At 46.4% G+C, this 19642-nt stretch overlaps 1 protein-coding gene and 1 long non-coding RNA gene across 3 annotated transcripts in view; one reads left to right on the forward strand and one right to left on the reverse strand.

Moving 5' to 3' along the window:
* LOC144153950 (multidrug resistance protein mrp-7-like) overlaps nt 1-14274 on the reverse strand; it is a 96373-nt gene extending 82099 nt beyond the window's left edge. For both annotated transcript variants that reach the window (XM_077685736.1, XM_077685735.1), the window contains exon 1: nt 14121-14274. The gene's annotated coding sequence lies outside the window, so the exon portion shown is untranslated. The remainder of the gene's footprint in view (nt 1-14120) is intronic.
* A 764-nt stretch (nt 14275-15038) lies between these two features.
* On the forward strand, nt 15039-19642 carry LOC144152088 (uncharacterized). The gene is made up of 3 exons (XR_013319046.1): nt 15039-15251; nt 16668-16846; nt 18860-19642. It is a non-coding gene; the product is annotated as an uncharacterized LOC144152088 (long non-coding RNA).

Genomic DNA, 19642 nt, shown 5'->3' on the forward strand with positions numbered 1-19642 from the left:
GACGGTTAGTCGTAAACGTTTCAATTACGCCTTTCCAGCTGAACCTTAAAATGTAACTCAAGCATGCGGACGTCGACATACAAATGTCTAGGTGTCATTCTAACTACCGATTTGTCTTGACCTGACTGCATCTCTAGCATATGTGCAAGAGCAACTCGTTGACTTGGTTACTTGCGACACAATTTACGCCAAGCCCTATCAAACGTTCGCAAACCAGCTTTTCAAACTTTTGCTCTCCCACAAATGGAATTTGCTTCGTCCATTTGGTCACCTCATGAAACCTATTTATATACATGAATAAATCCATTCAAAATTGAGCTGCTCGCTTCAAAACTCCAATATATAACTCGCATTCTCGCTTCACACAGATTAAACGCGTATTCTGCCTATTCCGCCGCGGTGGCTCAGTGGCTAAGGCGTTGTGCTGCTGAGCTTAAGGACGCGTGTTCGATTCCGGCAGCTGCTTTTCTGATGGAGGCGAAAACCCAAAACGCCCGTGTGTTGGAGATTTCGACACAGGGTAAAGATCCCCTGGTAGTCAAAATTAATCCGGAGCCTTCCACTGTGGCACGCCTCATCGCCTGTGTAGCGTGGGTGCGTTAAAACCTCACAATCAATTAATCAATGCTGTCTCCACCCATTGCACACACGCCGCTCTTTCGCAGCTATATGCCTTTTCCATAAGTATAGGTACGACTCGACAACACCACAAATTAATCTTCGATGCCCATCTATCCCGTCACGTCGACTGTACAACCACTACAGCTTTTCACGAATTTACGGGGCCACATATGCTTTTAACTCATCTGCCCTCACACGTGAGATAGGCCTCTAGAAGGATATGCCCAATCATATCCCATATGTGTCATGCCATGTAACCTTTGGGCATCTCGTGTCTGACTATTATGCGTCTTAACCTCTCACATAGATTCAGTGTGTTTGTATTTTTTAATCTGTTTCTCGCCTTCGGCAAGTGTTCGAAATTTCGAAGTGCATTTGTAGGTTTATTGGGTCCTGTATGATTCTGTTTATTTCTGAATATATATATATATATATATATATATATATACATATATATATATATATATATATATATATATATATATATATATATATATATATATATATATATATATATAAAAGGGAAACAATTTCTTGGACAACTTTAAGTATAATGAAGAAAATGAAACACGTCGAAAGAGGATAGGTTTTAACGTTTCGACCGGGGACCGGCCTTCGTCAGAATAACCATTCTGATTCTGACGAAGGCCGGTTATTCTGACGAATGCCGTCCCCGGTCGAAACGTTAAAACCTATCCTCCTCTTTCGACGTGTTTCATTTTCTTCATATATATATATATATATATATATATATATATATATATATATATATATATATATATATATATATATATATATATATATATATATATATATATGTATCAAAGTTGCAGTCCTTATTGCCAGTGCTGTTTGGCGTTTTAACAGTGTTTTATAGTGCCGAATGAGGTATGATTGCCTTTTTTTTTAATGCAGGAATAGATAATTGAAAATTCAAGTCGAGAAAAAATGCGCCGTTTTTTCCGGAAGCGGGAATCGAACCCACAACCTCCGCATAACGCGTGCGGTGCTCTACCATTGAGCTAGTTCCGCGGCGACTTCTCTCTCGACTATAGCGCGGGGTTTTGAATTTACGACTGCTCAGAGCCCGGTCAACTAGCGCCGCCCCTCGACCACCGCGGGAAGACGTAGAACGTCTTTTTCCCAGCGGCCGCACGTAAGACGTGGTCGGAAGTCGGGGATAGCCAAAGGCATTTCAGACTGCTGAAGCCAGAACCCTCGTAATGCATTTTGTAGAACAGAGACGTACGGGACGAGGGATTCCGTAAGGACACATATCAAAGTTGCAGTCCTTATTGCCAGTGCTGTTTGGCGTTTTAACAGTGTTTTATAGTGCCGAATGAGGTATGATTGCCTTTTTTTTTTTAATGCAGGAATAGATAATTGAAAATTCAAGTCGAGAAAAAATGCGCCGTTTTTTCCGGAAGCGGGAATCGAACCCACAACCTCCGCATAACGCGTGCGGTGCTCTACCATTGAGCTAGTTCCGCGGTGACTTCTCTCTCGACTATAGCGCGGGGTTTTGAATTTACGACTGCTCAGAGCCCGGTCAACTAGCGCCGCCCCTCGACCACCGCGGGAAGACGTAGAACGTCTTTTTCCCAGCGGCCGCACGTAAGACGTGGTCGGAAGTCGGGGATAGCCAAAGGCATTTCAGACTGCTCAAGCCAGAACCCTCGTAATGCATTTTGTAGAACAGAGACGTACGGGACGAGGGATTCCGTAAGGACACATATCAAAGTTGCAGTCCTTATTGCCAGTGCTGTTTGGCGTTTTAACAGTGTTTTATAGTGCCGAATGAGGTATGATTGCCTTTTTTTTTTTAAAGCAGGAATAGATAATTGAAAATCCAAGTCGAGAAAGAATGCGCCGTTTTTTCCGGAAGCGGGAATCGAACCCACAACCTCCGCATAACGCGTGCGGTGCTCTACCATTGAGCTAGTTCCGCGGCGACTTCTCTCTCGACTATAGCGCGGGGTTTTGAATTTACGACTGCTCAGAGCCCGGTCAACTAGCGCCGCCCCTCGACCACCGCGGGAAGACGTAGAACGTCTTTTTCCCAGCGGCCGCACGTAAGACGTGGTCGGAAGTCGGGGATAGCCAAAGGCATTTCAGACTGCTGAAGCCAGAACCCTCGTAATGCATTTTGTAGAACAGAGACGTACGGGACGATATATATATATATATATATATATATATATATATATATATATATATATATATATATATATATATATATATATATATATATATATATATATATATATATATATATATATATATATATATATATATATATATATATATATATAAGGTTAGTAGAGACATAGACAAACGAGAAAGACGTAGAAAATAAAAATAAGTTTACTGACGTTTCAGGGAGAGGACTCTCCCTGAAACGTCAGTAAACTTATTTTTATTTTCTACGTCTTTCTCGTTTGTCTCTGTCCCTACTAACCTTATGTTTTTCGCGCTCTGTGTGAGTTTTTATCTTTTCAGTCTATATATATATATATATATATGCGGTAATCAAACACAGTTTCTGTTAACGCAACTCCAATTTTTCGAGGTTTCTGCATATGTTCGATGTTGTCTGTGAGCGTGTGTTGGATAGAGTTGACTTATTTTCTGCTGTTAGCATTAATTGTTAGTTATTTTTATTAGCGGTGTCCATAACTTGTGCATCCCTTTTGCGGATATTACGTAAGGTGTCTCAAATAAAAACCTTTTGACGCAAACTTTGCAGCGACTAGCCGTTCCCCGGTGTCATTAAACCTTGGCAGATGGCCTAGATGGAATCGGGTCGTAGACGCATCCGTTGGTGGATGGAATCGGAGCACGGCAGTTTTTAGGCAGAGAGTACACACGTTCACTACACTAGACACTTTTCGACGTCCCCGGCGTCCGAGAGTTTGGACTATGCGCGGCCTCAGTTATACGACGAGCAAAAAGAAAAGAAATCCATAGTTCTGGCGCGTGCTCAGCCGCAAGGGTTAAAGTTTGGTCCCAGGCGGACGCTCCTTCACTAGCAACCGCCTATCAGCGAGCAAGCACGCAAAAAACAAACCCATGCACGCGCACACCCACACTCGAGCACACACGCACGCACACCCACACACACACCCACACACACACACACACACACACACACACAAAAGAGAGAGAGAGAGAGAGACAGGGAGAGAGAAACGCACACAAACGCCTCGCTGAGGGCGCAGAACAAAAATGCTCGAAGTCCTAGCCACAAATAGCTTACTCCTGACAGGAAAAAGCCCTTACGAATGGGATAGCGCCGAAATGTGCTGAATGCATTTCAATCGCACTCTATGTGTCGGCGTCGACGAATCACGCCGAAGGTCAGCAGACGACGCTTCCCGCCGCCGGATGTGCAGGAAAAATCTACCAGAGCTCGAATATCTGCTCTGCAACCCGCAAACGTGGCGATGACCTGCAGACGCCCAAAGTGCTGGCGGCCATCGGAAACCTACAGAACGAACTTACGAACTTCACAGCACAAATTAGAACTATCCGCTGCACACAACTAAATTAGAGAATCGTTCGGTTTATGCACGCACCCCCCTGAGCTAAGAGGCACAAATAGTTTGATCTCTCTCCTTATCTCTCTCTCTCTCTCTCTCTCTCTCTCTCTCTCTCTCTCTCTCTCTCTCTCTCTCTCTCTCTCTCATCTATCTATCTATCTCGCGCGCGCACGTGAACATACTTTCTCGAATTCCTGTCGCCATGGTTTATTAAATATTTTCCCATTGTTAATTTACCTCTTTGTCGTATTGTCTAATCACTTGCATTCAAATGTTACCCTTTACCCTTTAGAATTTCGTTTACCCCTCCTGCGATGAAAAACAAAGATGTGACAAAAAATTAGCAGTAAATTAGCTCGGCTATGCCAGGTTATACGTAGCGTGATTTAAGGTTCAGCTGGTTATTCTCGGCTTTCCTGGTTGTCTAGGATTAGCTTGATTATCATGCTTACTGCTGTTTCAATGACACGCACAGACGGTATACGCATTATGTGACACATGTATATTTATCAAGCGGTCCCGGTGCAGCATCACCAATCGCCCGAGAGCTAAGCTGGTTCCACAGGCGCACGCCGGTGTTGCTGCGACGCACGAGCCATCGGTTCCACACCCGGCCACCCTTCGCATGATCATCAAGTGGACCGGGCCGCCACGTGCGGAACGGAGGTCGGCGAAGACGCTGGGCGCGAGGGGTGTGTGAGAGACGCCGGGCAGCGAGCGACGTTCTGTGCGCCGTGGGACATCACTGCTCCTTCCGCATGCGCAGCACGGCTCTCCAGGAGCCACGCGAAACTGCTCAACCTCGGCCAGTGTAGCTCACGCTACAATAATGTGGGTAACAGAACCCGCACGTACAAATTAACGCTAAGTATGAAGCCAACATAAAAGTAAAAAAAAAACGTTTTTGAAGAAAAGCCCAAGAAAAGTCCAAAGTAAATAAAATGGCCCAGATTCACTGACTTAACCTGGCGAACGCTGATGTTACCTGCGAAGCTTCCTGGCGTTGCCCAATCTTCATAAAACTTCTCAAAAACAGCAGATCTATACCCCTTTGCGCCAATGAAAGTTTGCCTGTTCCCCTGCTCGCACAATCTACTGGAATCTTTTTTACTTTTGAACGTGGAACACTCACACGAGGGGGCCCTGCGAGCATTTTATTTTTACTATTTTGAGGTAAAGATGTATTTTCAAGGCGTATCTTTTCATTTCATATCACGCAGATCAATTGGCCATGCATATTTAATTAAAAAGAACAATGCAAACACCACTCGTGCACTAATGTCCTACCTCAAATATGCCTAATTGTTTTTCTTTCTGTCAATGTTCAAAACAATAAAAAACAGACTTCCTAGTTTAAAAATGTTTTGCCTATAGACCATTTACAGCGGGGCGCCATGGGTGCGGCCATGTTTGTCAGTGTGACCTCATTCGGCATGGCTGGCTTTCTAGAACACGTTTCTCCGCGTGGCCTTCGCTGGCGCCCGTGCGCATCGGCGAGCGCCGGCGCGGCTCGACGGGCAAATTTGGAAATTTCTTTCGGGGGTTGCTATGAATGGGGGTTTGTTGTCCAACTAGGTAGGTTATGCTAACGCTCAGAGATTACTTCGTCAAAAAAATTGGCTCCGATCCACGCTGTGAAGGTGGTTGTAAGGCAAAGCTATAAACGACACCCACAACAATTTCCCATGCGACGTCACTTGAATTCGCACAAGTGGCTCTACAAAGAGGGAAACCAGAGATTGTGCCAGCCTTTGCCTGGAATTTGCGATGGCGGCGTCCCTAACGCAGCAGCAGCGTCGGCCACAGCCGGGCTAGAGTGGCGCACGCCGCTGGTGAAGCCCGGCCGTGAGGTGGCAGAAAGAAAACAGACGGAGCGTTTTTCGAAGGTTGAAACAGCGGAACCAAGCCATCCTGTTGTGCTAACTTGGGTCTACACCACCGCGCGACACAAGCGCTGACACCGAAACAATTCGGCACGTGAGCTTGGTGATTCCCATTTATGCCGATTAGAACTAGTTAGATTAGTGACTTTGAGAATTGCGAGAAAGCTCAGGAAACTTTTATAATCGCCATTTATGAAAACCAGTCACTCCTTTCGCATTTTGTAATATCTCTTAAAACACAACCGAATTGGTATTCACCAATTTAGAAAACGGAGTCCCATGCGTGGCAAGCAGTACGCCAAAGGTAGTGTTTCTCTAGCGGCCAGATGTCTGTATGTGGTCTCTACATTTTGTTTTCCCGCCCTGCAAACCAATCCTTAACGTATCTTTGTCGTACGACCACTAAATTCCGTCGGGTTCGGGTTACCCAGGAGGTGCTGTAGAACTAGTCAATCAAGCCGTGCGAAACAAGCGTGCAATGGATGTGAAGGTGCCCCAAAACAGGCCCAAAACAACCATCGCTAACGTAGACAACAACGCCGTCCCGCCGACGCGCCCAGTGGAGTGAGCAAGCACCTGCACGCGGGGAACGCTGGGTAACCATTCGCCACGCCATCTACATTGTACTCCTTGAGTGAAAACCACCCTCCGCCTCCTCAGCCTCGTGGGAGTTTTTGTCGCACCGCTACGAAGGAACCCTTGGCTGCTAGAAGTCGAAAGCTTCGCTTTAAAAAAAATCCTGCAAGGGTGTGGAAGTTGTATTAGATTCCTTCACTGCTTCTTCGTGTTTCGACAGCAACCATTCAAGCATTGCACAATGCAGCTGCCCAGATTAGCAGATTAATAACAAGGATCGCAAACAAACAGCATGGCCTCAAGGAGCCCAACCTCCTCCGCCTTGTACAGACCTTTATAATCAGTAGAATTACGTACGTCGCCCCATATCTCAAGCTCAGGAAAGCAGAAATAGAAAAAATTAATCGAATTATTCGAAAAGCCACCAAGGCAGCAGTCGGCGTCCCTATCAGCGCCGCCACAGACCGGCTGCTAGAGATGGGCATCCATAACACCTTGGACGAGCTCATTGAAGCCCAACGTACGGCCCAATACAATCGTTTAGCAGCGACCACCACCGGAAGAACCATCCTAGAATCCTTGCGCATTCCTTACGCCCATCAACATGGACACAAGACCACCTTACATTGGGAAATCCGGGAGCACATCAGTGTGGCACCGATCCCCCGCAACATGCATCCATCACACCACCAGGAGCGCCGACAAGCAAGGGCCATGGCACTGCACAAGCAGTACCACTCTAACCCAGAGGTCTGCTACGTCGACACGGCAAGCTACCCTGGCCGAAGCGCGGTAACGGCAGTGGTGGTTGACCACCAAGGTAATGCAGTATCCTCGTGCTCAGTCAACACATCCCGCACAGATACGGGAGAAGAAGTGGCCATCGCCCTCGCCATCACGGGTACACGGGCCAGCGTAATCATATCCGATTCCAAAACCGCCATGCGCAATTACGCAAGAGGGATAGTTTCTACGGAAGCGGCGCATATACTACGGACCCGCTCTGAGAACACATCAAGACAAGTCCGTCTGGTTTGGACACCAGCGCACTCGTCCCTCCCGGGGAACGAGATGGCACACGAGGCAGCCCGAGGAATCTGCAACCAGGCTGACTCCGAGTCCGAAGAGGTGCCGTCTGACACGTGGGGGAGGGATCGGCTCTGGACATATCAGGAAATTACCCAGCACTATAGGCTGAGTCGCCTTAAACTCCCGGCAGCTCACAGATCCCTCACAAGAGGACAATCAGTAGAGTGGCGTAGGCTGCAGACATTCACTTTCCCCCACCCCGCCCTATGCCATCGACAGTACCCAGAAAGGTACCAGGGCACATGCAAATGGTGTGGACTGCCAGCTGCTTCACTGACCCACATGGTTTGGGCCTGCCATCTTAAACCCCAGTCCGCCAACCCCGGATTCCACATCAGTAATTCCGAGCAGTGGGAGGCCGCGCTGCTCAGCTGCATTCCCGAAGTACAAGCTGCGGTCATCCAGCTGGTGGAAGACGCCGCCAGGGTCCATGGGCTCCTGGCCGCCGTCTGACGAAGCGCCCACCCGGAACCTCCCTCTCGGGTGGTTACGCTCAGCAAAGATGACAAATAAAGTTTTATCTCTCTCTCTCTCTCTCGACGTGCGATGAAACAGGTGCAGCGCTCAGCGCTATAATTGTCAGCTGCTGACGCGGCCTGCATTGTATACATGTTCTGCATTATCAGCTGTTTTCTGTTCGGTATGTGCTATTGATTCGATTGATTATGGGGTTTAACGCGCCGACTCTGCGCAGGCGATGAAGCATCTTTAACATGCGCCGAAATCTCGAACACATGGGCGTTGTGACTTTTCGATTGTTCGCTTTTCGGTATGTTCTAACTTGCGGCTATGGAAGCACACATTTTAAAACTGCCATATGACGCATATAGTGGACGGGGAAAAATCGCCTATGCGTGGCTAATAACGTTAGGCGTGCTCGCCCGCAAACTGCCAAATAAATTACTTAGCGCGTACAGTGAAGTTTATAAACGCTCAGATCGGGTGGTCAAGCTGGGTTAACACATACAAATATTTCCCGAGGTGGCCCATAAGGCTGTGGATGTGAGCATTTTTTTTTATTTCTATGTTATGCATTACATAGTTGGTTTGGTATCATTAGCGACATGACAGTTTTTCGATACGTCCTTAGTTTTTATTTTTAATTATGCATTCATACATTAATTTTTGCAAGATTTGCTGCAGCAAGTTTTATTTATTCGAGGCGTAATACCTTTAATGCGATAACCATGCATGCCGCAGATTACAGAGAGTTGAAGTGGCGAAATTACATTTTGTGCAGCCTCAGTTGTGGCTCCGCATCGAACTACGCTGAAAATGTTCCGTTAGAGCAATTTACTTCAGCGACATGTGTACCGAAATGTATCGCTCAAGACTTGATACTGGTGTCCTCAAGAGTGCCCTTTTCAATGTATTGATTGATTGATTGAGGGGTTTAACGCGCCGACGCAACGCAGGCGATGAGGCGCGCCGTAGTGGAGGGCTCCGGATTAATTTTGACCACCTGGGGATCTTTATCGTGCGCCGAAATCTCGTACACACGGGCGTTTTTGCTTTTCGCCTCCATCAGAAAAGCGGCCGCCGCGGCCGGGAATCGAACCCGCGACCCCCTTTTCAATGTAGGTGATGCTCGCTTAGGTCGCATACTGAGCATACGTAGCGAGCCACAGCTGTAATCCATAACCTTTTTTTTTCTGTGTTTTTACAAACTTCGTCTGATGTACCTGTCGTTCTAAGCGCGACACAAGGGGCCTATGGAGCTGGCGCTCAAGCGGTGCGAGCTCAGCTCCATTACACCGGCAGCGTGGCCGCCTAACCTGGCCGCCTGAAGGTCAGGCTTGTCAAACACGTCTAGTGGTTCGCTTTGTAAGCCTCCTTCTATTCGCATGAGGAGCTGCAATCCCCCATGTAATGTATCACTCCGCCGAGGCGCCGGACCCGGATGTCAACGCGCGCGCGCGTTTTGAAAGGAGATTGTGCATAATGCGTGACGTCGTGCACTTTCTCTCGCATAGTTTGTTCGTCGTTACCAAAGTAGTTTGGTAGCCGATTAAGTCCGAAAGTTAACGGAAAAGGCTGTTGTCACGTTCAAAATGCTTGCAATAGCAGACTCTTCGCGCCGCGCGGAGGAGCATCCGGCTGCAGTGTGATAAGCCGCTGGGGCAACTTCAATTGTAGTTCTTAAATTGTACCCGAGTATAATGCGACCGTGCCATGGTGCATGCCAGGTGGCGTGTATGGGTATTTTAAGGAAATAGTTATGACGGCCCGTTTTCTATTCGCACGTTTTTTTGGCGAGTACCTGTCCTCTGTGACACGCAAAAAACTGTATAAGGACATTTGCGATGTTGTTTTCCCCGTCCCTACGTATAGATATAATTACCGTGCTGGGCCAGGCCAAAATGTGCTAAAGCGCGTCAAAAGAATGGAAGTTCACCCTGGTGTGAAAACCTTTTTCTTCAAATTACACACAGGCACCTTGTCTGTTGGAACCTGGATGCAGGACAGAGGGATATCTGTGCCATGGGGAGCTCAGTGTTCAATTTGTAAACAACCAGAAACGATAGAGCACGTTTTTCTGCATTGTTGGGCTGCGGTATTTTTGTGGGATGTCCTCCAGAGGACCCTTCATAAAGACTTCCCGCTGAGCCCCCATGGCATACGCTATCTAGCGGTCGAAAACGAGGAGGGGGCGCCCTTGGACCTCGTTATGTTGGTGGCCTTGCATAGCATATGGCGCTCGCGCATGGCCTGGCTCCACGGTGATGTGGACGCCCGCCTTACGCGGCAATGTTTTCGTGAGTCTATATCCCAGTACGTAGAAGTCCAGAAGCGCAAGGCATACACTCCTGAGTGGCTGTCAAGGATAGAACCCTTGACTATGCTTAGGGAATTTTAGAGAGACATCAGCCTTCATATAGGTTGGTGGCTTGTCGCTCGAGTTGCTCATGTGAATAAGTTTGTTTTGTGCTTCTGTGTTGTGTCGAAGACCGGCATTAAAGAAAAAAAAAAGCCTCACTGGCCTAGGGGGTAGAGTCTTGGGTTTTCACGCTGATGGCCTGCGTTCGAGCCCCAGTATATTTACCTTTTTTTTGGAAAGACACAACGTTTTAGCGAAGCATGTTCTCATTGGTCTATTGCACGATTTTTTTTTTAAATAAGGGAAAGTTTGGTACCGCTTATGTTGGTTTAGCCTTCAAACACGTTTATTAGTTGGGCAATTCTTCTTATACGAAGCGAAAAAGAGGCGCGGCGGTGCGTCAAGCGGCCAGGTTTGTCGAATGATGTTATTGGAGAGCACTGCTACCACGGCCCCTTCCACCAGCCGAAGCTGGAAGTCGGTGCTGGAGCTGGACAGCCCCTTCGCACAATGTCCGTCCGCGTCCGTGCGCATAGCATTTACAATCACCAAAAATCACACAGGCACCGGCAGGATTCGAACCCTTGTCTGGTAGACCACACTGAGTTAGCGTTAGTCGTCTTCCCCATTGGGCTACGACCGTGAGTTTGTAGCAGAGAGTCAGACCGCCTGCTCCCTCGCCTGTAACGGTGCGGAGTACCTCAGGACCTCCCAATGTCCGCCCGCGTCCATCCGTGCGCACACCACCATCAAGCGAAAATGAAGCGATATTCGATTTGAGCCGTGAGTTGCAGTTTCATTTAAGGAGTAGTCAAGGCGCAACTCACGGCTCAAATCAAATGATGGTCGGGGCGCAAATCGGATGTCACTCGGGGCGCAACTTGGATGGCATTTCGAGTCCCCGTACTCCGCACCCTCGCCATCATCCACGGAGTGGAGATGCTGCCTTTTTTTCTTTCCCCCTTGCCCTTGCTGCCTCGTTCGCTAACTCGGTTACGCGGACGCGACGTACGCAGCCGCCGCGAAACCCAGGTATCGGGCGCCAAAGCGCTACACCTTAGAATAAAAAAAAGCACCTAGAGCATTAATACTTTTTTCTAAAATGGCCTATATTGCTCCTTAAACAGTTCTTCCCAGCCATGTATAAATGTTTAGAGGTGAAGCCAACTTTGAGGGGGCACAATTTACTTGAGGGGGTAAATTAACATTTACTTGAATACAAGTAAATGTTCCTAGGTTCTCAAAACTAGGCAATGTTCCGTTAGTACCAGATCGTTAGAATAACACCAAACTTGCTTAGCCTGCTCTTCATTATTCGGCATTATGATTCCCTTCGAGGCAAAGCTTAATACTTCGCGGTAAATATTTATTTATTTATTTATTTATTTATTTATTTATTTATTTATTTATTTATTTATTTATTTATTTATTTATTTATTTATTTATTTATTTATTTATTTGCACTGTACTGCAGACCAAGTAAATGGTCCAAGCAGGACGGGTGAAACACAAAGAATGTACGCGCACATACAATGCAATAGTATACAACGCAATAAAAACAATGGCGTAACATCAACTCAGAATTCGCCTGGAGACTACAAAATAAACAGGCCACGGTGAAATTAAATTTCTGTACAGACATAACAGGGTTTCCAATGCAAATAAAACTAAAAAATGACGTAATCACGTACAACTTCAAGAAGCGTCGCTAAAATCCCGAACGTCAGTAATTAAAAGTTGCTAAAATGATCGTGTAGGGCTTTCGCAAAATTTCCACCAAACATTATGTCTGGCAATTTATTCTAGTCGTCTACCGTGCGTGGAAAGTATGAAAACTTAAAGTTGTTTGTTAGGGCAAAGAATGGGGATAAACTATGGCGATGTGTGTGCCGTGTTTTCCTCGTCGCTAACGGACTAATGAATGGAGTGGGTAATAATCCAGTCTTACACTTAGTTAGGGGTTCCAGAAAAGCTAAGCGGGCCATTTGGCGTTTAATGTGTAGTGGTTGGATTTTTTTCAGTGCCATGATACATGAGGGAGAATCACTTCTTTCATATTTACTATAAATAAAACGAACAGCCCTCCTCTGAACCTTCTCCAATTCGTTAAGGTTTTTGTTCGTGTATGGGTCCCAAACAACCGCTGTATACTCCAGTTTTTGTGTCTTATGTTCCAATAGTACCTCGCGCGTATTTTTACTCCTGAATTTATCAGTTAGTCTTCACCTCATCTGTCATATAGAAGGCATCAAATTGTTGTTTTTTTTCGTACGGACAAACTGTTTTTTTTTTCTGTTTACTACCGCTTGTCATGATTTAAGTAAGGCTAAATTAGCAATGACAACGCAGAAGAAATTGCTGACATTTCTGTTGACATACTCATGCTATTTTTTTCGCCTATAAGGAAATAAACGATTCGCGACAGTTTAGTGCTTTGTAACTTAAAACAACAGGTGACTCTTTTTTACCTTTTGTTTTCTTTTCCACAGTCGCTTACGCCCGTGCATCAAATATAAAACTAAACAAAAAATCACGGGAGGGGGTAGAAATAGTTCTGTGCAGTTATAAGTAAATGAAGGTACATTGTCCCCATATTTTCTTGAAATTTCTTTTTTTTTTGTAGTTAGGGACGTCAATGTTCAAGTTCACGAGCTTTTTCGGTTTCAGTAACATTCCAGGCTATCTTCACTAACGTGAAACCTTGGGAAGGGCCAAGCACGCAGTGTGCGTCGGTGTTTCCCACAGCAAAATCGCTGCTAATGGGAAATGAGAGACAGAAGACGATTTTGTGTCACCTATATACGACTGCACATTTATTATATGCAATCAGCGGTCGCGTGTAAGTAATCTATTTCTTGGGTTCATCTTCCTGGTCCTAATGCTCCTGGTGTTGATGAGGCTCCTGCACTTCCAAGTCGTAGATCGTGCCGAGTTCACGCATAGGCATACAGCTTTGCTGTTAAAGTGTCGTGTCTTTAAAGCGCGAGGCGTTCTAGCGCGAAGCGTTAGAAAACGATTGCCCCTGTGTGTTCTTTCAGTGCGCGTTTTTGTCCACGGAGATGAAACGTTCTAGTGCCAGGCGTTGGAAAACGAGTGTCCCGGTGTTTTAGTACCGTGACACACGGTAATACGACGACATGAGACGACGACGACATGAGACACCGATAGCCCGAGTCCGTCGGTTGATTCGCCCCTAAAGAACCCTTACTTCAACCTCTGATAGCCAGTGAGCAGCCGTTATGGTACGATGGGCTATTGTCGTCAAGCTTTTGTTACTTCAGGAATAGAAAAAAAACAGCGCAGAAAACGCAGGGGTGAGAGAAAGGGAACTGTAAGGTTGGCTACCCTACACATTGGAATGGGGATAAGGAAGTTGTAAGGAAAAGAAAGGACCACGATATGCAATAAAAGAGAGAGATAACGAGGACTAAAATCGGAAAAAAAAGAATGGTAATGGTAAGCGCAAAGACAACAGAACGCACAGAAAATGCATTAAACTAAGCAGACGAACCAAATTGGCGAACAAAGGACTACATTCTTGACGAACATCCGCTTTTAGCCAGAAGAAAGTGTGCGAAATAATGAAAAACTCACTCGTGCGCGGCTCAGCGAAGCGACCAACCAGGCCTCACGCAGGAGTCGCCAAAAACAGTCCCTGAAGTGCCAAATATGGCAGTCGCACTACGAGCTCGACATTATTGCCTCCAAGCTGTCGCACTGATCCCGCGCTCTGCCACAGCTGACAGCGCTCCTGCAAATAGCGGCAGATTACAGGGCAACAGGTGTGCTGGCAGCGCACTGAACGCTTTATGAATCACAGAAAAGACACTTCGTTTCCGGTGCGAGAGCGGTGCTCTCCTCGAATCGGGACGCGGTATGCGCAGCAACGAGGGAGGCGTATCTGTTAAATGCGTGGAGGCACCTACGCAATTCTGATGTGAAAACGCTAGAACAGTACTTGGCACTGAGTCATGTAGCTGAGTTAGTGTCGCGGCGGGATCGAATAACGTTTCGCCGCAGGAGGTCACTCCTCACGTTTCGATGGGTTGCGATGGTGCCGTACTTCATCGGCAGTGAAATGAAAGGGCTGAACAGCTGCTGCGCCTACACACGTGGCCCTACGTATTACCATGTGTCGCATATTATCGCTAGCTTCTTTTAAAGCGAAGCTTTCAATGACTCACCGATGGCGTTCCGTATCGCTACATAACGCACAGCAGGAAAGCCAACCTTACGCGATGGGTTTCACAAAACGAAGTTGATGATAAGCGAAGGCACAACAAGCGCCTCACGAAAAAAAAACGCTTCCGGTGGTCGTAACCTGGATCCCTCGCGTTAGGAAGCTGACGTCCATCCGGTTGTGCCAGTTCGCCACGGTATAAGCAGCTTCGCGTTTTAAGAATCTGCCTGTGAAAAAAATGGGCTTTGATTTTTTGTGTGTTTTATTATCACTTGAGAAATGGGTGATTACTGCCGGCCAACATTTTCGCCTTTCATCTGCGTAGAGAGAGTGATAGAAGAACAGAGGAAGGCAAGATGCATGCGAGGAGGGGTGACGTCATGCCCAGCCCCGAACAGGTGCGCTGAGCGCGCACCATCGACCGCATAGTTGCTGGAGGGACGTGGACACGAAGCGGACCGCTCCTGCATCACATTTTAATGTAACCAGTATGAACAACAGGGACAATAAATGGTATATTGCCTTCAGCAGCTAAGAGCAAACAGGTTCGTGACGTGCATTTTCTTTTTCGTCTTTCTTGAAATGTTGGAAATTGATAGGGTAAGGCACACAATTAAGTTTGGTTTCTCTGGTGTTCTTGCCTAATTTGCATGCATTGCTAGTGCCTGGCGCAGAATTTTGATGCGATAGTGCACTATAGCGCATTTTTTTGTGCTAAGTGCACATTTGTGATGAGATGGTGAGGCGGGAAGTGCTGCAACAAATCTAGTGTAGTTACGACATTAGGCCCCAGCGTTGTACCTGATGCTTCCGGTCACACAACGTCTACACCTGTCATTAGCGGTTGACCGAACTACCACGTGCCTATCAAACCAGTCAAGATTTGGCCCTTGCTCACGCTTGATATTTATGATGATTCTTCCTTGACGTTGACCAGCTGTACTGCACTGCCACTACCTTGTCAACTAGGGACAACCGCATCGCCTGAACTCTTCCAAGACTTAAGTTCTCCTTCACCACAATGGGCACACCCAAATCTCGAAAGGCTTCAGCTATCTATGGTTAAATGCTTTTGTCTATATAGCCCAATTACTTTTCTACTACCCATTCGAAAGTTTGCACCTTGTGTTTTAACCTACACATTGTTTCCCGAAAAACGTTCAATTCTCAAAATTTTCTGTAATCATATTTTTTTGCATTACGATTTGAAAAGATGGGTTTCAGGTTAGAATTAACTAAAGCAAATGTGAGGAAAACTGCTATTAAGGGCAACTCTGCCTCAATGCCTGCCGAGCACCAACAAAAAGGGAGCAGTAGGTTTCCATTGCTTATGCGTAGTCCCTCACAAGCATTACCCAGTGTATCATCATGATCATTGTCGCTGTTGTCATTGTCTGAAGCCATTGTGCAGTCGCAGAGAAAGTCAGACTCGCTCTCGGAGACAAATTCGAGGAGTTAAGCAGACGTTGCTGCCCGAAGTATAGCAAAAAACTGCCTTTTTTTCTAGAGACATTGTCACCGCCATCATTCATCATGTGTGACACTGTTTTTATGTTATCATTGCCAAAAAGGTCTTTTGCGATGTTCTGAATGGCCGTTAGTGGTAAATACAGGTACTAGAACTGATTACTGGCTGTAAAATCACCGTTCGTGCCGATGAGCACAGCATTAGCCTCAACAAGTGAGGTTCATGATTAACTTCACTGGTACAAGTTCCAATGATGAGTACAACTCCGGCTGGAGAAGTCATGAAAACAATAGTTTGTTTTCAGGACTTCTAGTGACAGCTGCAATGTAGCTACAACGAGGGTTAGCTCACATGTGCTGCCTCACTGTGGGCAAGTTGCACGAGGCCCAGCCCATGTTGGTTACAGAGCAGCGCTTCAGAGAATTTATCCTCAGTGTGTCGTCAGTTTCGGTAGCTGAGACTTCGTTTATTAACTTTATTAACCACTTCTCAGGAAGCCAGCCCTGCGTTCCCACAGCACCATGTCGCCTACTGAGACCAGTTCTGCAAGTGCCTCGCCACGGTAGAGCTGGTGAAGGGGGTAGGGCGGTTGCAGGATCTGGTTCACTGTGCCACGTCACCAATGTAGAGCTGAACCAGAAGTTACTGCAGCTGAAGGCAGCAGTGTGGAAAGTAGGTAAAAGTGCTCCAAGTCCCCTTGCTGAATGGATGGCCTGCGGCATACCGCGATGCCTGCAGATGCCATGCCAATTGGCTGGCAGGCAGGGATGAGCTAGATTGCGCATTGGCTCGGAGTTTTACCCACATGTCGCATGCTCTGGGGTAGCCTTCAAGCTGTCCAGAGGCCTCAAAGCAACTAGAACCCACTGGAAGTGATGTGATTGGCCCGAGTCATTTTGTGCTGTTTGGGAGGAGCAATAAGTCTGTTTTGGAGAGAAAAAATTAAGGATGTTGTAGCATCCAAGATAATTTCGAAGCCAGAAAAATGGGCTTTAGGCATAGAAAAACAACCCACAAGAACATTATACATACAGTCCAACCCATTATAAAAATATTGGATATAACAATGAAGTCCCGCCACCAACAACTTTGTCTTATGTTGTATGGTAAAATACTCCGCTTATTATTTACTCTTGTTATTTTTTTATTGGTTATATAACCATTGGGCCTGGCGATACGAGCTTACGTAAAATATAGTATTTGGAGATCTGTGAAAGATCATGTGTGCATTGTGTGTGTGACCAGGCTGTCATCAATTTTCCACATACTTTCTCTGTTGCGATGCCGGATTTTAGCCTACCGAGTCGAGCAGCGCTTTTGAATTTGTAGAGCACAGCAATGGAACACCAGACATCAGGTCCCGAATTCTCTAAAACCATGGCTGTCATTTGTAAGCTATGTGGCATTAACGTGCACGTCCTCCTTGGTTAGGGAATCCTGTGGAGGAGCAGGAGAATGAGGGTCGCATGTTTTGCTTGTCGCTTAGTAGACGTGCACGTAGCAAGACGCACTGTATGATTTTTACAATCTTCCGCTCCCCTGTGGGACTTCCAACCAAGAAACACATGCATTTGTGCACCTATACCACATCACTTCAAAATGACGACCACCATTTTAGAGAATCTGGGGTCATTTCAGCCACCGTCTGAGGCTGAAGGCTGCTTAACATAAATGCACCAATTGAAAAAATCTCTCTTATTGCCGGCTCAAAGACCAGAAGGCCCTGAACTCAGGCAACTGCAGCATACAGTCACTCCGACTAAGATGGTTACCCGCTGCCCATAGCTTCTTCTCCCATACTACTTTACTCTATGACTTCAATAAACGTTAACAACAACACCCTGTCTGTATGTCTAATCTTTGCCCCTAGAAGTATATAGCCGCCCTTTATCTCTTAAGTCCCAGCTAAAATGATGGTCACCCTGCTGCAATGAGAAACTGAAGCCTGTTCTGAGCAGCTGTGTGGTCCCTCCAGTTGTTTATAACGCACACCACACTTTTTCAGTGTGCAAAGTTGAGAGGAAGGAATGCCCCAAGAACAAAATTCCACCTCTGCTGAAATATCCCACCTCAAAGATATTTTTAGAGCACTCAGTACCTTCTTGTGAATGAATTAATAGAGGGCACCGAATTATCTCTGTTTTTCACAAAAGCAGCCACAAAGATGGCCCGCGTGCCTTCTAGGTTGAACTCGGATGGATTCGAATCCTCACAAGTTTTCCTTTCTGTGTGTGCGTGCCCGTGGATAGCGCTTTTTAGTAACTATACTTAAAGCCTGCTTTACAATTCATGTAGTGAGAGCAGCCGGTCTTGATTTTTACACAACTGGTTAAACGGCTATTGCTCACTGAAGCCAAGGCTGACGTGGCCATCGCTAGAGTTACGTCCAATCATCTGTTTTTATTAATAGTGATTAATAACAGTGGCTCAAGCTAGTCAGCGAATGGCAGCGGTCTAGTCAGTGAGGAGACACATTTTGGCAGTTTCAGTCAATATCAAGAAAGACTGCTGTTGCTGCTTGTTGAGAAGCGGGCATGGTGTAGCGGCTTGGAGTTCCGTTTGGACTGAGCTAGAGTTAGTCCAGTCATCTCTACAGTTGAACCTCGTTATAACGAACATCGATATAGTAAATTATGGGCTATTACTAGCTGAATACAAACTTTGGTTGGTCACGCTTCATTTCAGTACACGAAACTGGAACGGCAAGAGCTGCACGCAATATCGGCTTTAATGAAGGAAAAACTCCCGACGCCCAAAACTGCAGAAGTAGAACAGGCCCTTCCATGCGTGGTCACTGCGGAAACCTTTATCCTGTTCAGCGCTATGAAGAGCCAACGTACGAAGATCACATCCTCCTTCAAATAAGAACGCAGGCCCGTTTTGTCAAATGAACTTTGCCCTGTTGTAATTTCACGTTCTCATATTCGGGTCCATTTAGTTTGAAATGCCACAAGGAGACAGGTAAGGATTAGCTCGTATACAGTAGGTTCGAAGCCTAGCATAATGCGTTTTTGTGGCTAGGCTTTTTCCACCAGCCGGCCAGATTGCCGTTCGTTAAAGCCGAATTTTACCTCTACCCTTACAACGCCTATCGGGTACGACAAACTAATTCACTGCCCCGAAACTACTTTGTTATATTGACGTTCGACTGTGCGAGACAGTTCGACTGAGGTTCGAACTGTGCGAGACGATCACGTGGCATTAGAACAATTATGACCAGGCTGGTGTCTCAAGTGCCTTAAAGCTCCTGGATCAGCTCGTTAAAGTGGCACACAGTTAGTGGTTGGTAATCGAAGAGGTCTGAGTACAGCCAAGTGCACCGACATACCTTCAAAACATTGTGCCGATACGTCCGACGTATCGCTAATAAATTTTTCGGGTACGTCCGACGTACCTTTAGATACAGCAAAAATTAAAAGGAGTGTGTATATAGGACGTTAACCAGTACAAACATCATTCAATGCTGTG

Source organism: Haemaphysalis longicornis, unplaced genomic scaffold (genome assembly GCF_048455015.1).
Source record: "Haemaphysalis longicornis isolate Haplotype H1 unplaced genomic scaffold, Haemaphysalis longicornis Haplotype H1 scaffold_9, whole genome shotgun sequence".
In the NCBI taxonomy this organism is placed as follows: domain Eukaryota; kingdom Metazoa; phylum Arthropoda; class Arachnida; order Ixodida; family Ixodidae; genus Haemaphysalis; species Haemaphysalis longicornis.